The sequence below is a fragment of the Anas platyrhynchos genome, chromosome 1, assembly GCF_047663525.1.
Source record: "Anas platyrhynchos isolate ZD024472 breed Pekin duck chromosome 1, IASCAAS_PekinDuck_T2T, whole genome shotgun sequence".
NCBI lineage: Eukaryota > Metazoa > Chordata > Aves > Anseriformes > Anatidae > Anas > Anas platyrhynchos.
In genome coordinates, this window is record NC_092587.1 from 157891349 (window position 1) to 157912605 (window position 21257).

Consider the following 21257-nt stretch of genomic DNA (forward strand, 5'->3'; position numbering starts at 1 on the left):
ATTTTGGGGAGACAGAAGATAAATAGTCAATAGCTGGTTTGAGCAAAGCATGCTGCCCCCCCAAAACCTGCTGGCCAAATTTCATAGAATCATAGAATCATAGAATCATAGAATATCCTGAGTTGGAAGGGACCCTTAAGGATCATCAAGTCCAACTCTTGACACCGCACAGGTCTACCCAAAAGTTCAGACCATGTGACTAAGTGCACAGTCCAATCTCTTCTTAAATTCAGACAGGCTTGGTGCAGTGACCACTTCCCTGGGGAGCCTGTTCCAGTGTGCAACCACTCTCTCTGTGAAGAACCCCCTCCTGATGTCAAGCCTAAATTTCCCCTGCCTCAGCTTAACCCCGTTCCCGCGGGTCCTGTCACTGGTGTTAATGGAGAAAAGGTCTCCTGCCTCTCGACACCCCCTTACGGGAAGTTGTAGACTGCAATGAGGTCTCCCCTCAGCCTCCTCTTCTCCAGGCTGAACAGGCCCAGTGCCCTCAGCCGTTCCTCGTACGTCTTCCCCTCCAGGCCTTTCACCATCTTCGTAGCCCTCCTCTGGACACTCTCCAACAGTTTCATGTCCTTTTTATACCGTGGTGCCCAGAACTGCACACAGTACTCGAGGTGAGGCTGCACCAGCGCAGAGTAGAGCGGGACAATCACCTCCCTTGACCTACTAGCGATGCCGTGCTTGATGCACCCCAGGACACGGTTGGCCCTCCTGGCTGCCAGGGCACACTGCTGGCTCATATTCAACTTGCTGTGTACCACGACCCCCAGATCCCTCTCTTCTAGGCTGCTCTCCAGCGTCTCATCGCCCAGTCTGTACGTGCAGCCAGGGTTTCCCCGTCCCAGGTGCAGGACCTGGCACTTGCTCTTATTGAAGCCTGTCTCAAACCAAATTCGGAAGGAAACAGTTGTGTGTGAATGTGACTATGTCAATCATCTTAACTCATAGATAGTGAGCAGCCTAAGAGCCCTTGGAGCTCTCATGACATGTCAGCAGGCTGCACATCAGGACCTACTCTTGGGCAGGGAAATCTCAAAAGGTTACTTCTGCAGATTTAGAGGACCCTTATCACTACAGATAGTCAGTAAATGGATTAGGAATGTAAAAGTATGCTAACACACTGTAATATTCTCTGTGATTATGCTTCATAATCTCAGCTAAGTATCACACAGGATTTTCAAAATGCTTATAATCCTTAGACATAAACTGTTGACCAAGTCTGGGATTAGGACTGGATACAGACACACCTAGGCTCCTTACTTCTTCAGTGCAAGGCACTTAGAAAGCAAGGGGGTACATTCTGAACCATAGGACTCAATGGGTGGGTTTCCTTAATGTAATGTCATCTAAGCCAGTGTCTTATGTTTTTGTTTGGTTGGTTGGTTGGTTGTTTTTTTAGTATAAAATGTCTTTCATCTACTGTCTTTGAGTAGTATAAGTTTTTTATATAGTGTGTAATTAAGTGTATCTTCCAGTTATAATCATGTGTACCTTGCCATCATCGAATCTTTGTTTAGTTGTGTAAGCTTTGTAGACAAGTCAAGTTGCTGTTTGTTTCTCCAGAATGAAGTGCATATCATTCCTCCTTCCTTTTCCACCCACAGCACAGAATAACACTCATCAATCTCTATTCTGTACCAGACTTCTTCCATTTCAAAATAACATTTTCTGCCAAAATTTGAAACATCATTTTCTTTTCTGTGTTTTCTAGGAGATTGCTTTTTTAAAAATAAGGGCAACAATTTGGTGTTTTTAATTTTTTAATTTTTATTTTTTCTTACCAGACTGATGAATAGCTAGTGAAACTATTGATAATTATTATGCAATTGTCAAATGAAGTGTTATACTTGTTGTGATAAAGATAAAATTGTCTGGGTTGACACTAACCAACATCTGCTTACCCACACAGCTGCTTGATCACCACTACCTCCTGCCCAAGCATGACAGGGAAGAGGGTACGAAGAAAAAAAAGGAAAAGAACTCATGGGCCAAGGTAAAGACAATTTAATATGTGAAGAAAAAAAAAAAAAAAAAAAAAAAAAGTGATGCAAATGCAGTGACTCACTACCTCCCACATTGCCCAGCCAGTCTCTGAACAAATCCATCTTGGGAGACAGCTCCCTCTCCCTTACTTCTTCCTCTGCTTCAGTTTTTATTGCTGAGTATGATGTTATATGGTATGGAATATAGCGTTGGCCAATTCAAGTCAACTGGCTTGGCACTGTCTACTAAAGGAATAGAGTGTGAAAAATAAAATGTTGATGTTATGCAAGAACTATTCAGCAATAGCCAAAACATTGGTGTTACCAACACTGTTTTAGATACAAAACCAAAAGCACAGGCTGTAAAGGCTGCTATGAAGAAAGTTAATTCCATCTGAGCCTTATTCAGCACACTTATAAATACCTCTCATTAAAAACAAAAAAACAAATGGGCTGTATAATGTTACTCCAGTAAAATGTTAATTTGGTTTTTATATTTTCAGTAATCTTTTTCCTCCCCTTTCAATAGCTCTGACAACTTTATTATTATTATTAATCTTGGTTTGGTTTTGTTGTTGTTATTGTTGTAGTATAGGACAAGAAGCTTATGATTTTTGTATCCAAATTTCATGTTATTTAACTGAGTTTCTCAGCACCAGTAACATTGTCACACCCTGGCTCATTCATTTTTCCTTTGAGTTTGTAAACTGCTCTGCAAAATATCTTTATAATTAAACTTGAGATCACAGAGTCACAGAATGGTTGAGGTTAAATGGGACCTCTGGAGATCATCTGTTCTAGTGCCTACTTGCTCAAGCAGGGACTGAGCAAGTTGTCCAGGACCTTGTCCAGGCAGCTTCTAAAGATCTCCGAGGAGGGAGACTCCACAGCCTTCTGGGCAACTTGTTTTAGAGTTCAGTCACCCTCACACTGAATAAATGTTTCTTGATGTTTATATGGAATCTCTTGTCTCCCAGTTCGTATCCATTGCCTCTTCTTCTGTCATTGGTCACCACTGAAAATAGCCTGGCTCCATCTTCTCTGCACCCTCTCTTCAGGTGTAGACATTGATAAGATCCCCCCCGAGCTTTCTCTTCTATAGGCTGAACAGTCCCAACTCTCTTTGCCTTTTTATACATGAGAAATGCTCCACTATGCTCCTCACCTTCATGGCCTTTTGTTGGACTCTCTCCAGTATGTCCATGTCTCTCTTGTACTGCAAGGCTCAGAACTGGACACGGTACTCCAGCTGTAGTCTCACCAGTGGTGAGTAGAGGGGAAGGGTGACTTCTGTCCACCTGCTGGCAAAACTTTCCTTCTAATGCAGGAGTAGCCTTCTTCAGGACAAGAACACATTTCTGTGTCATGTTCAAGATGGTGTCCACCTGGATGTCCAGCCCCTTTCTGCAAAACTGCTTTCCAGCTGGGTGAACCATATGTTGTGTATGGGGTTGTTCCTCCTTATTGAACTTCATGAGGTTCCTGTCAGACCACTTCTCCATCCTGTCCAGCACAATGATCTAGGTCTATCAGACACATTCGCATCATCAACAATTTTTCATCAGCAGCAAACTAGCTGAGGCTGTACACTCTACCCCATCATCCAGATCATTAATGAAGATATTAAATAGGGCTGGATGCAGATTTTACCCCTTCAGTACACCACTAGATACGGGCTTCCAACTAGATTTTGTGGTAACCATCCCTACTGTCTGATATTGGCTATTCATCCAGTTTTCAATAATGTTTCTCTGCCCATCCAGCTCACAAAATTCTCATTAAACATGCTCTCAGAAGTAATAAAATGTATAGCATGGACAAATACTGCAGAACTACAACCAGGTACAGATCACTACAGTACTTTGAGTTAAACGTATTGCTAACTGTATTTATATCATACTCAAGAAACTTAACTGAATCCAACAGTGTCTCATATTAAACATTTATATATATACATATATATATGTATATATATATATAACTTGAAAGACTGTAAACCAGAGGTCATTACCATGGAAAGCATATGCTCTTACATATGAAATGTAAAAACAATAGCTGTGCAGACAGGAATTGATTATTTTTATCTTTTCTATATTACATAAAATAAAAGTATTAGGTACATAATATTGTTTTACATGTATGAATGAAAGAAAAATGCAATTAGAAAATAATATACTTCTACCATGTAGTGAAAATATATCTGAAAATAAAATACGTTCGCTCTGGTATGAAACATACTTCTGTGGGGAAAAATAAAAATAAAAAAATAATCTTCAAACCAGTATAGTTATCGTACTTGATTGTCAGCTACGAGAGCATATCAGGTTGCTCAGAGTTTTATCCATCCAAACCTTCAAGAACAGAGAATGCAAGGACTCTATAGACAACCTGTTCTACAGTTTGATTTTCCTCATAGCGAAAGCATTTTGCATCACCTTGTTCTCATAAACTCTTCTGTCTTTTTTTTTTCTCATAAAAGCACAATAAATGATCATTAAATATATAAATACTATTTTTTTCAGTAATAGAATTAGTTTTTCTTGGGCTGCTACTGTTACTATGCCACTTCATGATCATCTTCTAATAAGTATCATCAGCACAATTCATAAGAAAATAAGAGAACTTCACATAAAATACAATGAGGTTATAGGAGCTGAAACTGAATGTAGGTGCTATCAGTGTAGATAAATAAGATTTTAGGTGTTAATTTATCTATTAATATCATGTTCAGTTTCTATGTCTAAAAATTGGATGTCAGCATGAGTTTTTCTTATGGTCCTATTATATCTGATGGAAACGTGTTCAATTAATGAGGTAAATAATTAGCCAAATGCATACATGTGGTACCATTTTCAGTACTATTGGATATCCTGTCTGGTCTCTGTCAGTACAGAAGGAGAACTGGCATTGTGATTGAATTAGCAAAGGCCACAATGATTATATAATTACTAGGAAGTCACAACGATGCTCTGAGATGCTGAAGTATAATAAGGTTCATAATTTCAATCTCTGATTAGCAAGTGCTTTATCCAGAGGATATACTCAGATAACCTGGTTAAATTAAAAACAACAACAACAACAACAAATAAATAAATATGTGAAACTATCATTTATTTCATTTACATTATTGTTTTGAATTTTCATCTTTGAGTTGCCTCAGTTTTTACAAAGTTTTCTCTGGATGCTAATATTATTTATCCAATTGTTGCTGTGAGGGAGTTCCAAGTTCTGAGTCCTCCCATCAATCTTAATTGCCCATACTACTTGTCTCACCTGAAAATACCTTTTGCCAATGGGCCCAGGAGATACAAGTGCTGAAGTATTTGCTCTTGCCTGTGCTGTGGACAGTCTTGGCACCGGCTCCTCTCATGGAGCAGGCCTGTTCTTTCCTTCTCAGTTGAACAGATCCCTCCAAAAGAGGGTAGTTAAGTTAAAAGATTTTAAAAGTCGCAAAAAGCAAGAAAAAGGAATCTTTTCAAAGGTAAAAATGAACTCTTCATAAAAGAAGATCTTGAGACACAAAAGTAGCAGACAGACTGCATGGGAATTAGCTTTTACTGTCTTCATGAAATTATTTCAGTCATAAGGGCATAAGCATACCATGTCATCTCAAATAACCTCAGGCTTTTAGAGCACCAGCATAAGAATGGAAGATAGGACCCATGTTACATGATTAACTGTTACCTTCCTGGAGCAAAAGCTGAATGTAAAAGGCATATCCTAAAACAAATCAAAAACCTATGTATAGAGAACTGTCTAAAGTCCTGTGAGGAGCGGCTGAGGGAGCTGGGCTTGTTCAGCCTGGAGAAAAGAAGGCTCAGGGGCGACATTGTTGCTCTTTACAGATACCTTAAAGGAGGCTGTAGTGAGGTGGAGGTTGGTCTATTCTCCCACATGCCTGGTGATAGGACGAGGGGGAATGGGCTTAAGTTGCACCAGGGGAGTTTTAGGCTGGATGTTAGGAAAAACTTCTTTACTGAAAGGTTTGTTAGACATTGGAACAGGCTGCCCGGGGAAGTGGTGGAGTCACCATCCCTGGAAGTCTTTAAAAGACATTTAGATGTAGAGCTTAGGGATATGGTTTAGTGGGGACTGTTAGTGTTAGGTCAGAGGTTGGACTCGATGATCTTGAGGTCTCTTCCAACCTAGAAAATTCTGTGATTCTGTAAAGTATTGGTGTACACCATGTAAGGGCCTACATTTGAGTTAACTGTACAAACTCCCATAGAGGACTAATCAATAAAGCTAATTGACTCAGCTTACCCTAAAACAAACAGTCACTTTAAACCATTTGAGTAATTCTCCATTGACTGTACTGACTACAAGTTCAACTAATTTGCCAAATGTCAATGTTTAGTGTAATTTGAAACTCCACAAGTTATATGAGAAATCTTAATAAGGCTTAGAATTGTGACAGAGGACTTGCAGAGACTCATGCCCTTCTGAATCAGCAGCTGAAAGACAGGTGGATAGACATGAGAATCAGTACTGGGTCTGGCTGGAATGTTAACTTTCCCGGCAGCAGCCCATACAGTGCTGTACTCTGCACTTGTAGCTGGAACAGCAGTGTTATCACACCAGTGTTGTGTCTACTGCTGAGCAGTGCTGGCACAGCATTGGGCCTCTCTCTAACCCTCCTAGGGGGTGGGCAAAAAGTGAGAAGAGAAACATCACTAGGGCAGCTGATGTAAACCAACCAAAGGGATATTCCATACCATGTGATGTCACACTCAGCAATAAAAGGTGGAAACAGGAAGAAGAGGGGAGGGGTGGGCTCTCGTTGGGAAAACGTCGGTCCTCCTCTCGAACACCGGCTAGGTGCGTTGAGGCCTTGCTTCAAGGACGTGGTCAATCATCACTCATTTGTGGGAAGTAGAGAGTAATTTCTTTCCTCTGCACTTCCACATAGCCTTCATTTATTTTATTTGTTTGTTTTCCTCCCTTCTTTTTATTTTCCCTTTACCCCTCCCTTTTCCCCTTTCCCTTTTTATTTCCCTTTAAATTGTTTAGTTCATAATAATCTTTATTTAATTATTATTATTATTTCCCTTTAATTAAATTATCCTTATCTCAACCTGTGAGTTGTTCTTTGCTTTTCATCTAAAAAGAGGGGGAGTGAGAGAGCGGTTGTGGGGTTTAGCTGCCCAGCACGGTAAAACCACCACAGTCCTTTTTGGCGCCCGATGTGGGACTCTAAGGGTTGAGATAACAATAGAATTGTAGAATTAAAACGCATACAACTAACACACTTACTTGCTAGTAACCATGTTCATTGTCCTGTTAATAATGGCTTTGATCATATGTCATGCAATCCGTGTAATATTCTCCTTTCTCCTATATATCCAATCCGACAAAATGCTACAATCTGTGTTCATTTTTTTTTTTTTTTAATTTGCTGTGCTGCCAAGCACTGACCTTGAGTTTAATCTGGAATTCAGGCTCTGCGCTAGTATCATTTGGGTCTCATGGAAACTATCTTTTAGGGAATATTCAGAACTACACTGCCTTCCTCTCCTCATCTGGATACCAGTTTATTAATAATATCAGGAATGGTACTTTTCCCTTCTTTCATAGTGGGCTAATTACAACAGTTTGGGAGTATTTTGAAGAACCATGTGTAACCCATATATTGCTATTTCTAATTCTGAATAACAGGTTTCACTTTCTCTCTAAGATTAGTCAATTGTTTAGAAAACTTACTTGGGAATCTGTCCCGAAACAGTCTTGTGGTGAGTGGCAAGGTGTGTGGGATGATGTTGGCAGATACCTGTCACGGGTGTCTCCTCCAATAGTTTTGAACTTCACCCCTGAGCAAGTGCTAAATCCTAAAAACCTGGTAGAATGTTTGAGAGTTGTATGTCCTGACCCTGATAATGCCAGAGAACAACAGCTTGCAGCATTGTGCTGGGCCCTGGCTTATTCCTATCAAACACCGTTTAACATCATCCAGCAACTTGAAGAGAGGGAGGAAGTCTCTGAATCTGATGACCAAGTAACACATGCTGTGGCTGACCCAGAGGACTAACCAACTATGGTATCAGTCGCCCCCATAGTCAAGTCAAAACAATGGAAATGGAGGTCAGCTCGTTTAGTAAGGGAAGAAGCCTCTCCTAAGAAGGAGAGAGAAGGGGAAATGGCAGGCACCTCTAAAGCAGAGCCATCACAAAAACAGCAGGAAAAAGAGACGGAAATCATAAAGGAATCAGAAATCACTCGATCCTTATCCCTGAGTGAGTTGCGAGAAATACGAAAGGATTATGGTCGACGCCCAGGTGAACACATCCTCACCTGGCTGCTTCGATGCTGGGATGCTGGGGCCAATAGCCTACAATTAGAAGGCAATGAAGCCAAGCAGCTGGGATCCCTCTCTAGAGAAAGGGTAATTGACAAAGTAATTGGGAGAGGAGCACAGGCCCTCAGCCTCTGGAGACGACTCCTGGCAGCTGTGAGAGGAAGATATCCCCATAAGGAAGATATTGTATATCACGTAGGCAAGTGGACCACTATGGATAAAGGTCTCCAGCATCTGCGGGAATTAGCTATGCGGGAGATGATTTATAGTGATTTGGACAATGCCCAGACACCTCAAGACCCCGATGAAGTCCAGTGTACAACATCCATGTGGTGTAAATTTGTGCGGAGTGCACCATCAGCACATGCCAGTACACTGGCAGTATTTAACTGGGATGAGGGGATGGGACCAACGGTGTATGATGTGTCCTGCCAGCTTCAACAATATGAAGACAATCTCTCTGCTCCGCTACAGTCCTGTGTCTCAGCTGTGGAGAAACTGTCTGAAAGACTTGACCAGCTCGTGGAATGAGCATATTCCCCATATTCCCCCCCATCTAGACGGAGTGATACTTCAGCCACTAAGAATCAGCATTTGCCTGCTCAAGAGAGAGAGTACCCAAGACGTACACCACGTGGCACCTTGTGGTTTTATCTGCGTGACCATGGGGAAGATATGAGGAAATGGGATGGTGTACCTACTTCAACCCTAGCTGCTCGGGTACATGAACTGAAAGGAAATACAGCAGCAAGAAGAGGGGCTCCTAAGAGAAATGCTGCTCCAGTTTCTATTGGGCAGTACCCCAGAAGCAGTAGAGGAGCTGATGTTATTCTTGACCCTGATGAAGGGACCTCTGCTTCTCATTTGCAAGAATTAAGTGGCAGACGCTCCAGCCAGGACTAGAGGGGCCCTGCCTCTGGCCAGGTAGAGGAGAGGAATAACCAGATTTATTGGACTGTGTGGATCTGATGGCCTGGCACATCAGAAATCGCAAATGGATGAATATTTATGGAACTGAATTGCTCCCTGGATTTTTACCAGCCATAATGATGACTTTGGCACATTAGAGTATGATACAGTACAGAAGTGATTTTAATGACCCACTAGACATGCAATTTCCACTCTACAAAGTCAAGGGATGTCTTGGTCTTGTACTATACCATATGTCTTGTACCCTACCTTCAACCTCAAGTAGAAATCTCAGTAGACCGGTATATCTCAAAACAGGTAGACACTTTTTTTTTTTTTTAAACCCAATCCCTATCTCTAGGTAATGTGAATCCCTTTATGGATCATTTTCAGTATGTTGAACATAAAGATAGTAACAGGCTAACAGAGAAGACCCCTTTGCCTCCTGTAATATCTGTTCCACAAAACATGATACATAAGAAGCACAGTGTATTTCTCAGAGATGAACAGATGGGAAGTGGGAAGTGTGGTCGATTGAGATTCAGTTCTGAACAATATCACATTGGTTATTCCCACATTCTTAAATTGTGTTTTGATCTATGAGGTCAAAAGCTCAGGAAGGCAGAATAACAATCTGAATCTTTAAATACAATTTATTATAAACTTAATAAACAAATGCAGCAAAGCTGGTATGACACAGAGAAAAATCAAAAAGAAATAAATAAAAAAAAAAACACAAACATATATATCTATTCTCTTTATACCTCAAAGTGTACTACTGCTATATCTAAACACAAATAATATCAAGTTTAACAAGAGCAAGTGATGGATTCTGCACCCAGGAAGGGACAACCCTGACTGTATGTACACACTGGGGAATAGAGGCTGAAAAGCAGCCCCACAGAAAGGGATCTGGGAGTTCTAGTCAACGGCAAGCTGAATATGAGCCAGCAGTATGCCTTGGCAGTCAGGAGGGCCAACCCTATCCTATGGTACATCAAGCACAGCATTGCTAGCCAGTTGAGGGAAGTGATTGTCCCACTCTACTCTGTGCTGGTGCAGCCTCACCTCAAGTAGTGTGTGCAATTTTGGGCACCACCTTATAAGGACATAAAACTATTAGAGGGTGTCCTAAAACCACAAAGATGGTGAAAGCTCTGGAGTTCAAGACATATGAGAAGTAGCTGAAGTCACTTCATTTGTTCAAATGAAAGAAGAGGAGACTGGGGGGAGACCTCAAGGTGGTCTACAGCTTCATCTTGGGGGGGGAAAAATGGAGGCGCAGGTGTTAATCTCTCCTCTCTAGTGACCAGCAAAAGGACAGCAACAGAACAGCAGTGGAATGGCATGAAGCTGTGATGGGAAGTTCAGATTGGATATCAGAAAAAAAGTTCTTCACCAAGAGGGTGGTTGGGCAGTGGAACAGTCTTAGCAGGGAAATGGTCATAGCACCGAGCCTGAAAGAGTTAAGGCAGGTCCAGAGTAGGGCCACAAAAATTATCAGAGGTTTGGAGCACCTTTCTTATGGAGAAAGGCTGAGGGAGAAGGGTCTCCAAGGAGACACTAATGCAGCCTTTCATTACTTGTAGAAGTCTTAAAAGAAAGCTGAAGAGAGACATTGTAAAAGGGTGTATAGAGATAGAAAAGTTGTAATGGTTTTAAACATAAATGAAGGTACATTTAGATCAGATATAAGAAATAGTTTTTTCACTATGAGCATACTGAGGCACAAGTTGCCCAGAGAAATTGTGGATGCCACCTCCTTGGAAGTGTTTAAGGTTAGGTTTGATGGGGCTTTGAGCAGCCTTATCTAGTAAGAGATATCCCTATTCATGTCAGGGTGTTGGACTAGAAGTTCTTTCAAGGTCCCTTCCAATGCAAACCATTCTGTGATTCTCTGATTTTCTGAGTCCACGATTCTATCTTGTTACTCCATGATTCTGTGATTCTATGATTTAAGTTGATATGGAGTGGCAAGAGGTGTCTCCTTCTGGTTCATGAAATCTATCTCCATGTTTCAAACTGCTGAAACAGAAGTTTAGAAATATCATCTCAGTTTAGGTGGCTGAATCTTGGATTCAATTAATCCAATCCTTAATCTACAATGTGCAATTCCTTTTTTTTCCTTTTTTTTTTTTTTTTTTTTTTTTCTCGCTTTCATTTTTCTGTTTATTATTTTCTATCCTTTTGGGTCTATTTTTTTCTGTAAGGACAGTAATACAAGTTTTATGGACTTTGTCATGAAATAGACTCTCCAAACTATCTTTTTGTTGTTCTTTCTTTAAATAAATTATAGTACACTTATATGACATAAGATATTTTAGTGATATATTATATACTGTAAAAATATGATTTTTACATTTTACAGCATACACATTCTGAGTGTTGTATCTCAGCTGCCATTAAGAGGTGCAGAATGTTCTAATGGAAACACATTTTCTCTTTTTGATCTCTTTTAGCTTGCAGTGGCATTTCTTTGCCGTGGGTGCAACCTGTCAAAAGAAATTGCTCAACACACTTATTAATAGCAATAACAGTATGCCTAATGAGATTTAATTAGCACAATCTAGTAGACTCAGCCAGTGACTGCTTCAGAAAACTTGCCATTGAATTTTAGCTCATAACCTTAAAGATTATGTGGAAGCTATTTTAAAAGTCTATTTAGATTTTTTCTTTAAATATATATATATATTTAGAATATTTAAATATTTTCTATTTTTATTTTTCTTTACCTTAAAGATTTAGAAAATACAAGCCAAAACACAAAACAAAATAAAGCAACTGATTCCTAGGAGAAAATAACAATAATTGAAAATATTTTTTTGTTATTTAAATTTTAGTTGATGATTTTAGCTTTTACACACGCTCTTGAAAATTGTTTGCACTGAAAGGGGAAATGCATAAGACTGAATTTAAGAAGAGATTGGACTGTGCACTTAGTCACATGGTCTGAACTTTTGGGTAGACCTGTGCGGTGTCAAGAGTTGGACTTGATGATCCTTAAGGGTCCCTTCCAACTCAGGATATTCTATGATTCTATGATTTGTCAATGTTATCTGCTTTAGTAGAAAAACTCACCTACTTTTCCTTCACTTATACGTGAACATCATTTGTTATTACAGAATACATTCCTTATGTGTCTGTAAATGTTCTTACTTTAACCCCTATGGGTTAAGAGTGATGGGATCTCAAACCTGTGCCAGTACAATCAAATGATAAAATGTAAATCTCTTTCACGTTTTACCAGCATAAGCAGACAGAGGAAAACAAACACCTTATTGGTTATCTTGTGTGAAAAACAACCAACCAACCAACAACAACAGCAAGGACTGTAATAATAAAAGGAAAATCAGTATCATACATGTCATTGTTCTAAAAATTTAATATCTAGAAGAGTGGGAAAACAATAATATGTTTCCATTTTTAACTTACAAAAGTAGAGAACAAGTTAATGCCTATGTCATCAGTGTCCTGGGGATTCTGTTCAGAAACAGAAAAGGCTATTTCAGAAGATGCAAAAGTTGCTTTAAAAACTGCTATTATGGAAGCACCTTGTCTTTTGTGATATTGTTGATGATAAAGATGAGATCAAATTGTAATGTTAATATAATAGTAGTGGATTTACAACAATATGTATTGATATTTAATATCAATAAGCATTTTAATATGCTTGTCAGAATAAATAATTTCCAATTATTAAAAGTAGAAAAAAAAACCTATAATTTACTAATTAAGAATTGTACTATCCTACACAGATTTGACTGTTGATCTGTTTGTTGTTGTTGTTTTTCTTTTTTTAATACAACTAATATATTTTTGTTACAACTAGTAGAAATCATCATACATGAGTAGTGATTGTCTCATAAATATAATTCCACTGTCCTCTTATAAAGATGGAAAGTCATTCATGAGAAAATTGGGTTCTCATTAGTTGACAACAAATTTTCTCTAATGCAATGGATCTTTCTTCTCTAGGAAAACTCTTTTTTTTTTCTTTTTTTTTTTTTTTTTGTTATCATTGTTTGATTTTGTTTTCTCAGTGGTCTTGATGATCATTTCAATTTTTTCTGAAATATTTTTTTTTCATGGGGAATCACCACTGGTATGTCTTGAAACAGATATAGTAAGTAGACTTTCTGTTCAGAACTCAAAGTTTCCATGACTCTTCAGAACAAAAGTATGCTCTTCTGAATAGAAATTTTGCATGGAGTCCAAAGAGCCCAAGGAGATAGAAGGGATATTTCTGGAGGAACTTTTACCCACTCAGTGATGAGTACAGACAAGCTTGTGCCAAACATTAGAAAACATGCAACATCAATGACAAAAAAGAAAGAGCCCATCAGAAGAGATGAGAACAAAGACAGGAAAATGATCATTTCAGAAGAAATTATGATGATCATTTCAGAAGAAATTATCCTGTCTTTTCAAGACAATTAGTTTAAAAACAAACAACCTGCATTGCTATTAAAAAAAAATGCTTAAAAATTTGCTAAAAAAAACTATGCTAGGAAGTAATTTTGTTTCGTATAAACCAGTTAATTTCTTCCTATTGAAACTTGCTAACAAAAACGTGGCCTTTTCAGATATGTTTGAAGCTCAAATATGTCCAATGAATCTTTTCTTTTCTTTTCTTTTCTTTTCTTTTCTTTTCTTTTCTTTTCTTTTCTTTTCTTTTCTTTTCTTTTCTTTTCTTTTCTTTTCTTTTCTTTTCTTTTCTTTTTTTTTCTTTTCTTTTCTTTTCTTTTCTTTTCTTTTCTTTTTCCTTTCCTTTCCTTTCCTTTCCTTTCCTTTCCTTTCCTTTCCTTTCCTTTCCTTTCCTTTCCTTTCCTTTCCTTTCCTTTCCTTTCCTTTCCTTTCCTTTCCTTTCCTTTCCTTTCCTTTCCTTTCCTTTCCTTTCCTTTCCTTTCCTTTCCTTTCCTTTCCTTTCCTTTCCTTTCCTTTCCTTTCCTTTCCTTTCCTTCCCTTTCCTTCCCTTTCCTTCCCTTTCCTTCCCTTTCCTTCCCTTTCCTTTCCTTTCCTTTCCTTTCCTTTCCTTTCCTTTCCTTTCCTTTCCTTTCCTTTCCTTTCCTTTCCTTTCCTTTCCTTTCCTTTCCTTTCCTTTCCTTTCCTTTCCTTTCCTTTCCTTTCCTTTCCTTTCCTTTCCTTTCCTTTCCTTTCCTTTCCTTTCCTTTCCTTTCCTTTCCTTTCCTTTCCTTTCCTTTCCTTTCCTTTCCTTTCCTTTCCTTTCCTTTCCTTTCCTTTCCTTTCCTTTCCTTTCTTCCTAATTAAATTCTTGCACTTTGAATCACAAAGTTTGACACCATGGTACCTAGCAAATTGTTACTTTTAGTCCACATCTGGCTTGGTAGAAGTGAATAATAGCTATCCTGTCCCACACTTAACAATGTATTTTTTAAGGTTTTTCTGCAAGTTCTATAGATAGCTTTTGATAAGTTATTTTCATTTAATTACTAAATATGAATTTCAAAATTAACTTTGAAAATTAAACTGATTATTCCTTGTTCAGAAATGGCAAGCTTTGTTCAGAAATGAACTTATGAAGATGTCTGTCCTCCTGAAAAAAATGCTACTCGTATTGAGGCCTTGCTTCCCAGGACATTACCAAACATCACTTGTTGATGGGAAGTAGAGAATAAATATTCCCCCCCCTCCCCGCCGTGCTTTTGCATGGTGTTTGCTCATTTATTTCCCTCCTCCTTTCCTCTTTAATTAAATCGTTGTTGTTGTTGTTTATTTGTTTGTTTGTTTTTATTTCCTGTATACTTTCCTCTCCCCCTCTTTTTCTTCTGAGAGGGAGTGAGAGAACGATTGTTGTGGAGTTCAGCTGTCCAGCAGGTAAAAACCCCACACATTATGACCCTGCAACTGCATACAGACTTCTAACTCCTCTGATCCACCCCCACACCTGCCATTTTTCTTCATGTGTTAGTGTATGGATATTTCAGAGATATACCATCTAAGGCTTAACTCCCAGAGAAGATATAAGACCTTGCCCCATTATGCTGCTCTGTAGGCAGTTCCTTATTTTTGAAGATACACTTCAGGTAGATCTCATTCTGCCCTGTTTTATTGAATATGAAATTTTTGAGAGCACCCCTGAGGAGAAGGACCTAGGGGTGTTGGTTGATGAGAAGCTTGATGTGAGTCAGCATTGTGCCCTTGCAGACCAGAAAGCCAACCATATCCTGGGTTTCATCAAAAGAAGCATGGCCAGCAGGCTGAGGGAGGTGATTCTCCTCCTCTACTCTGCTCTTGTGAGACCCTACCTAGAGTACTGCATTTAGCTTTGAGGCCTCAAGCACAAGAAGGCCATAGATGCATTAGAATGAGCTCAGAGGAATGCAGCAAGGATGGTAAGAGAGTTGGAACACCTTTCCTACGAAGACAGATTGAGGGATTTGGGGTTGTTCAGCCTGGAGAAGAGAAGGCTCTGGGGAGACCTTATAGTGGCTTTCTAGTACCTAAAGGGAGCTACAGGACAGATGAGGAGGGACACTTTGTCAGGGAGTATAGTGATAGGACAAGAAAGTAACGGCTTTAAACTAAAAAGTGTAAATTTAGATAAGATAGTTAGAAGAAATTCTTTACTGTGAGGGTGGTTAGGCGCTGGAACAGGTTGCCCAGAGAGGTTGTAGATGCCGCATCCCTAGAATTCTTCAAGGCCAGGTCAGATGGGTCTTTGAGTAACCTGGTCTAGTGGAAAGTGTCGCTGCCCATGGCAGGAGGTTTGGAACTTCATAATCTTTAAGGTCCCTTCCAACCCAAACTATTCTATGATTCTACGATTGCTCTTGTCCACATCACCCTGTACCCTTTGCTTAACAACTTGGTCTAACGCTTCCTTGCTTGGTTTTGTGCCATCATCCTCAACTTGCTTTGTTCCTTGTTCAAAGTTCTCCTTGTCAGCCAGTTGGGAAAAATGTTTTCCTCTACCTAATCAGGTGGATACCATCTCTCTCTGGCAACTCTCAATCCTCAAATGCCTTCCAATGGTTTTAAAACCATATATCTGTTGTCAACGTCAGATGTGCAAACAGTTGTCAACACTAAGAATGTCTGCTCCTCGAGTCATTCACCCTCATCAGTTTCAATGAGAAACCCAGCCTTTATCCTTGCTGCTTTAGCCATATAACTTGATATTCTCCATGTCTCCCTGGTATTGTTGGTGCCCATGTGGAAGCATAGCAGTTGATAATGGACAAGTTTCAGCAGACTCTCCCCAGTATCTTGGGCTTGAGCCGCTGGCAAGAAGCAGTATTTGGAAGTTAGACATTGTAATATTGAACCTTAGAACCTCCTGCTTGCAGTTTTATGCCTTAAAATTTAGTATAAACGGGACATTGTTAAATTAATTTGGAATCATCGGTGATATCATTTTCAATCAACTGTATCTTCATACTTAGTAAATCACAGGATTTAAGTAACAGGGATTCCAGGGGTCACGTGTGTGGAAAGATGCTATAAGATGCCATATGACAGTAACAACCAGTTACAGACATCTCTGAAACTGGTGTGAGTAGTCCATCATGCACAAAAACTTCAGACCAACATCAGAACTCTTTGTGAGACATAATTTAGACATAAATGAGAAGCTGCTAAGGGCTGCAGATGCTTCTAGAGATGCTGCTGGAAAGGCATTTGAAGTCAAGAGGGTTACATATACCCCTAAAGGGACAAGAGTCTTCAGGAGACCCATGCTGAGGTGAGCTGAAGGACTGTGGTCTTGGGCAATCCACATCAAGGCACAGACACCCTTGAAGTACTGCAGTAGGATGCAACACAGGAAAATTTGAAGATGCAAAAGCAGAAGATGCACTGGCAGAGGTCATTACACATATAGCCCCAGACTTCTATGCCAGTCAACACCTCACTGAAGGAATTGGGACTGAGTGTAACTCAGGTTGAAAATTAGAGGATCTGCAACTATGTATTTGGCTTAATTTGAGTCTAGGGAATATGAAAGAAAGGGGTTTTATGTAACTATTTAATTGCTTTTGTTTTATTTTTTCTTCAATACCCAAGTCAACAATCAGAAATTTATATGAATTGGCAATGAATTAAATTAAGTAATAATTCCCCAAGTCAAGAGTGTTTTGTGTACAACAGCATAACACACAAATCAAGATTTTACAGAACTCTTTCAGGGAGCACTTCTGTGATCTAAGGGGGGGGCATAATGATGAAATAGTGATACATAGCATATTCAAGAACAATTTATATTCTTCTGGCACTCAGAGAAATAGGAGTCAAACTAATTCTGCATCTTTCTAATCAAGAAGGCTCAAACAAACATAACAACCTTTTGTCTTAAGCAGCTGGTCTTAAAAAGTCTTGATACAGAATTAATCTATTACTGCATTAATTGTCTGTGTGTCTGTAATATTATTCATAATCTAATCCTGACAAGTAAAATTTAAGTTTGTTCTGTATTATGGAACTCAGATTCTCCTACCAGCTCCACCACAAGAAATTTTTATTTTTATTTTGTTTTGTTTTGTTTGCATTTTGATCTGGGAAGCTGCAATACAGAAATATTTAGAAATTTCCATTAGGTAATTGTTAACTATTAAAAGACCTTCTGGAAACAAATGGCAAAAGTCATAAATAAATAAATTGATTTTTTTTCTCCTTTTTTTTTTTTTTTTTTTTTTTATTCCCCTAGGAAAGAATCAAAAACAGAAGCTATATTGGCTTGTTCAAAAATAAATGTCATCGTACTTATTAGAATGCAAAAGCTTCTAAATTCTATTCCACATATCCTCTCAGTCTGGTTGTTTCTCACATAATTCATCTTTCTCATTGTTTTATTGTTTTACAGGTCATGAAAAGGACAGGCAAAAGAAAGTGAACATGGAAAATTTAATCCCTCCATATGACTGTATATTTCTTGATTGCTGTTTTATTTTCATTTATATATCTTGAGATTTTTTTCATTATATTAAAAAGATTGAGGTAATCTGCACATAAGTTACATGTATTACAGAAGCTGTAGCAGCAAAATATTAAGACAAAGTTATTTCCTAAGTACCTGAAAATACAGAAAAGCTAATTGTTCAAACTGTTACACATGATTTCTCAAAAGTGTTTTAAATATGTATGATCCTTTGGGAAACAAGAGTGATGGTAATAAGATAACTGAACAATATGGCAACATATGGCAAAGGAACATACTATTCCTTTTTAGGAATAGTATGTCTAATAAGTAGATCCAAAGTCAAACACTGTATAGTCTGATTTTGCATGGAAATAACAACTGTGACATATGCTAGAAGAGTCTGATTTTTATACCACAATCTTATTTATACAGGTTGTCATACCAGTAAGCTTCACTGAACTGAAACTGAATTACTATGTTATTAGAAATGTTATCACACTTCTCAGTGCCACTTGCAGTAAGGAAATTTTGGCTCATAAGGATTGTCTGCAATTTTTCATGGAAATATAATTTTAAAAATAAGTAAAAATATCATATATATCAAATTAAACTACAGTGCAATAAAATTCAATATAATACGTCTTCCCTCTACTCCCCTTCATTTTGCAACGAGTCAGTAATAGTATCTTCATCAGGACTTATTTCAGGTGTTCCATTGTCATCATGCTCTTTTAGGTCAAACTACATATATTACTGGAATATCACTTGTGGAAACTCAGAAAACATGTGGAATGTATGAAGATATATGGGACAACAGCATGGGACAACAGCATTCTTCCATTCCTCAAGGAGATATAGTTAAGCACACCAAAATATTACAGCTTTACTCTGAAGATCATAGTGCATGCACGCTGGCTGTTCTTGAGTACATTCAAGAAAAAAAAAAAAAAAAAAAAAAAAAAGGACAAATGGTCATGAAATACAATTTTTAGCTGGAGAATGAAAGAAGCTCAAGAAAAAAAAAAAAATATGTATATATATATATGTCTATTCTATTTTCTTTCTAGCAGACAAATTATGCAATATTTATTTGCAGCCAGCTGCAGCAGAGTATGAGTTTGTGTCCTGGTTTTGGCTAAGATAGAGTTAATTTTCCCCTAGTAGCTGGTGTCATGCTGTGATTGGGATTTAAGATGAGAATAATATTGATAACATGCTGATGTTTTAATTGTTGCAAAGCAGTGCTTATGCTAAGCCAAGGACTTTTCAGCTTCTCACACTGCCCTGCCAGTGAGGAGGCTGGGGGTGCACAAGAAGCTGGGAGGCGTCAGAACCAGGATAGCTGACCCAAACTGGCCAAAGGGGTATTCCATACCATATGACGTCATGCTGACTAATTAATATGGGGTGGCTGGATGGGGTGGGAAGGATTACTGCTCGGAGTTGGGCTAGCTTGAGCTCTTTGTACAGATTATTATTATTCCTGTTATTATTGTTAATAATAATTTTCTGTGCTATTAAGCTGTCTATCTCAACCTACTCGCATTTACCTTTTTTTTTTTTTTTTTCTCTCCCATCCCGCTGCGAGGTAGGAAGAGTAAATGGCTGTGTGGTGTTTACCTGCCTGACTGGTTAAATCAAAACAGTTTGTTAAAAAATTACAGCTGTAACTGAAAGCACATGAGAGGGGAAACAAAACAAAACAAAAAGATTAGTAAGGGCAGTTTCTTCTCCATGTCTGGAGAAGCTGAGCAGAGCAGAAGAGCAAAATATGATCTTGCTGATGCACAAGTAGTGTGGACAAATCTGTACTAAACTTTTGAAAGGACTCTATTGAAATGGTCAACTAATGCCAAAGATCTCTTGGTTCACCTGTACACAGCTGAAGAATTTCAGTTTGAGTGGAAGAATTTATTCATCCAAACGATTATTGTAGGTGGGAGACTGGAGTACCTGATAGTAGGAAGAAGAAAACTTTACCTTTTTCCATTTGTTAGGGACCTCTGCCAATTTCTGGTACCTATCAAATATGATAAAAAATGATATTTCAAGGATATCAGGTAGCACTATTGGAAGCAGCCCGTGGATCAGAAATAGATCTTAGAGCGCAGCTTCTTATAAAATTAAAATAAATTTAGAGAAGAATATTAACACTTTCATGAACAAAATAACAAGAACAAGCATGGTCAAGCCTAGAAATGTTGGTTTCTTTCCCATGTACCTATTTTCCTTAAAGTCAGCAAGAACCACATGATCTTATTCCTATAGATAATTCCATGTCTGTGTTCTTGGTTTTCATAGAATCATAGAATAGCCTAAACTGGAAGGAACCCAAAAGGATCATTGATTCCATCTCCTGGTTCTGCACAGTTTTGCCCAAAAATTCAGACCATATGACTAAGAGCCAAATGCATAATAGTCCAAACATTTCTTAAACTCCAACAGGCTTGGTGCTCTGACTACGTCCCTGGTAAGCCTGTTCCAGTGAGCAAATGCCCTCTTGGTGAAGAACCTTTACCTGATATCCAACCTGAACTTCCCCTGTTTAAGCTTGACACCATTCCCTCAGGTCCTATCACTATCACTAAAGAGAATAGGTTGGTGCCTGCCGCTCCACTCCCCCTTGTGAGGAAGCTGTAAACTGCGATGAGGTCTCCCCTCAGCTTCCTCTTCTCCAGGCTGAACAGACCTAGTGACCTCAGCCACTCTTCATATGTCTTCCCCTCTAGACCCTTCACCATCTTTGTAGCCCATCTCTGGACACTCTCCAATAGTTGCAGATCCCTTTTGTACTGTGACACTCAAAACTGCACACAGTACTCGAGGTGAAGCTACACCAGCACAGAGTAGAGAAAGACAATCACTTGCCTCAACTGACTAGCAATGCTGTGCTTGATGCACCCCAGGATACGGTTGGCCCTCCTGGCTGCCAGGGCACACTGCTGGCTCATATTCATCTTGCTGTCAACAAAAACCCCCAGATCCACCCTCATTCGAGTCCACAACTCCCCCAGGAGGAGTTGTGGACTCGAATGAGGGTGGAAAGGCCTTGCAGAGGGATCTGGATAGGTTGGAGAGCTGGGCGATTGCCAACCGCATGAAGTTCAATAAGAGCAAGTGCCGGGTCCTGCACCTGGGACGGGGAAACCCTGGCTGCACGTACAGACTGGGCGATGAGACGCTGGAGAGCAGCCTAGAA

General features: G+C 39.1%; 1 long non-coding RNA gene across 1 annotated transcript in view; it reads left to right on the forward strand.

Annotated features, from left to right (window-relative positions):
• LOC119713442 (uncharacterized) overlaps nt 1-18658 on the forward strand; it is a 33038-nt gene extending 14380 nt beyond the window's left edge. Inside the window, exons 2-3 of the long non-coding RNA XR_005260699.2 lie at nt 1910-1993; nt 18002-18658. This is a non-coding gene — a long non-coding RNA (uncharacterized lncRNA). The remainder of the gene's footprint in view (nt 1-1909; nt 1994-18001) is intronic.
• The last annotated feature ends 2599 nt before the right edge of the window (nt 18659-21257 follow it).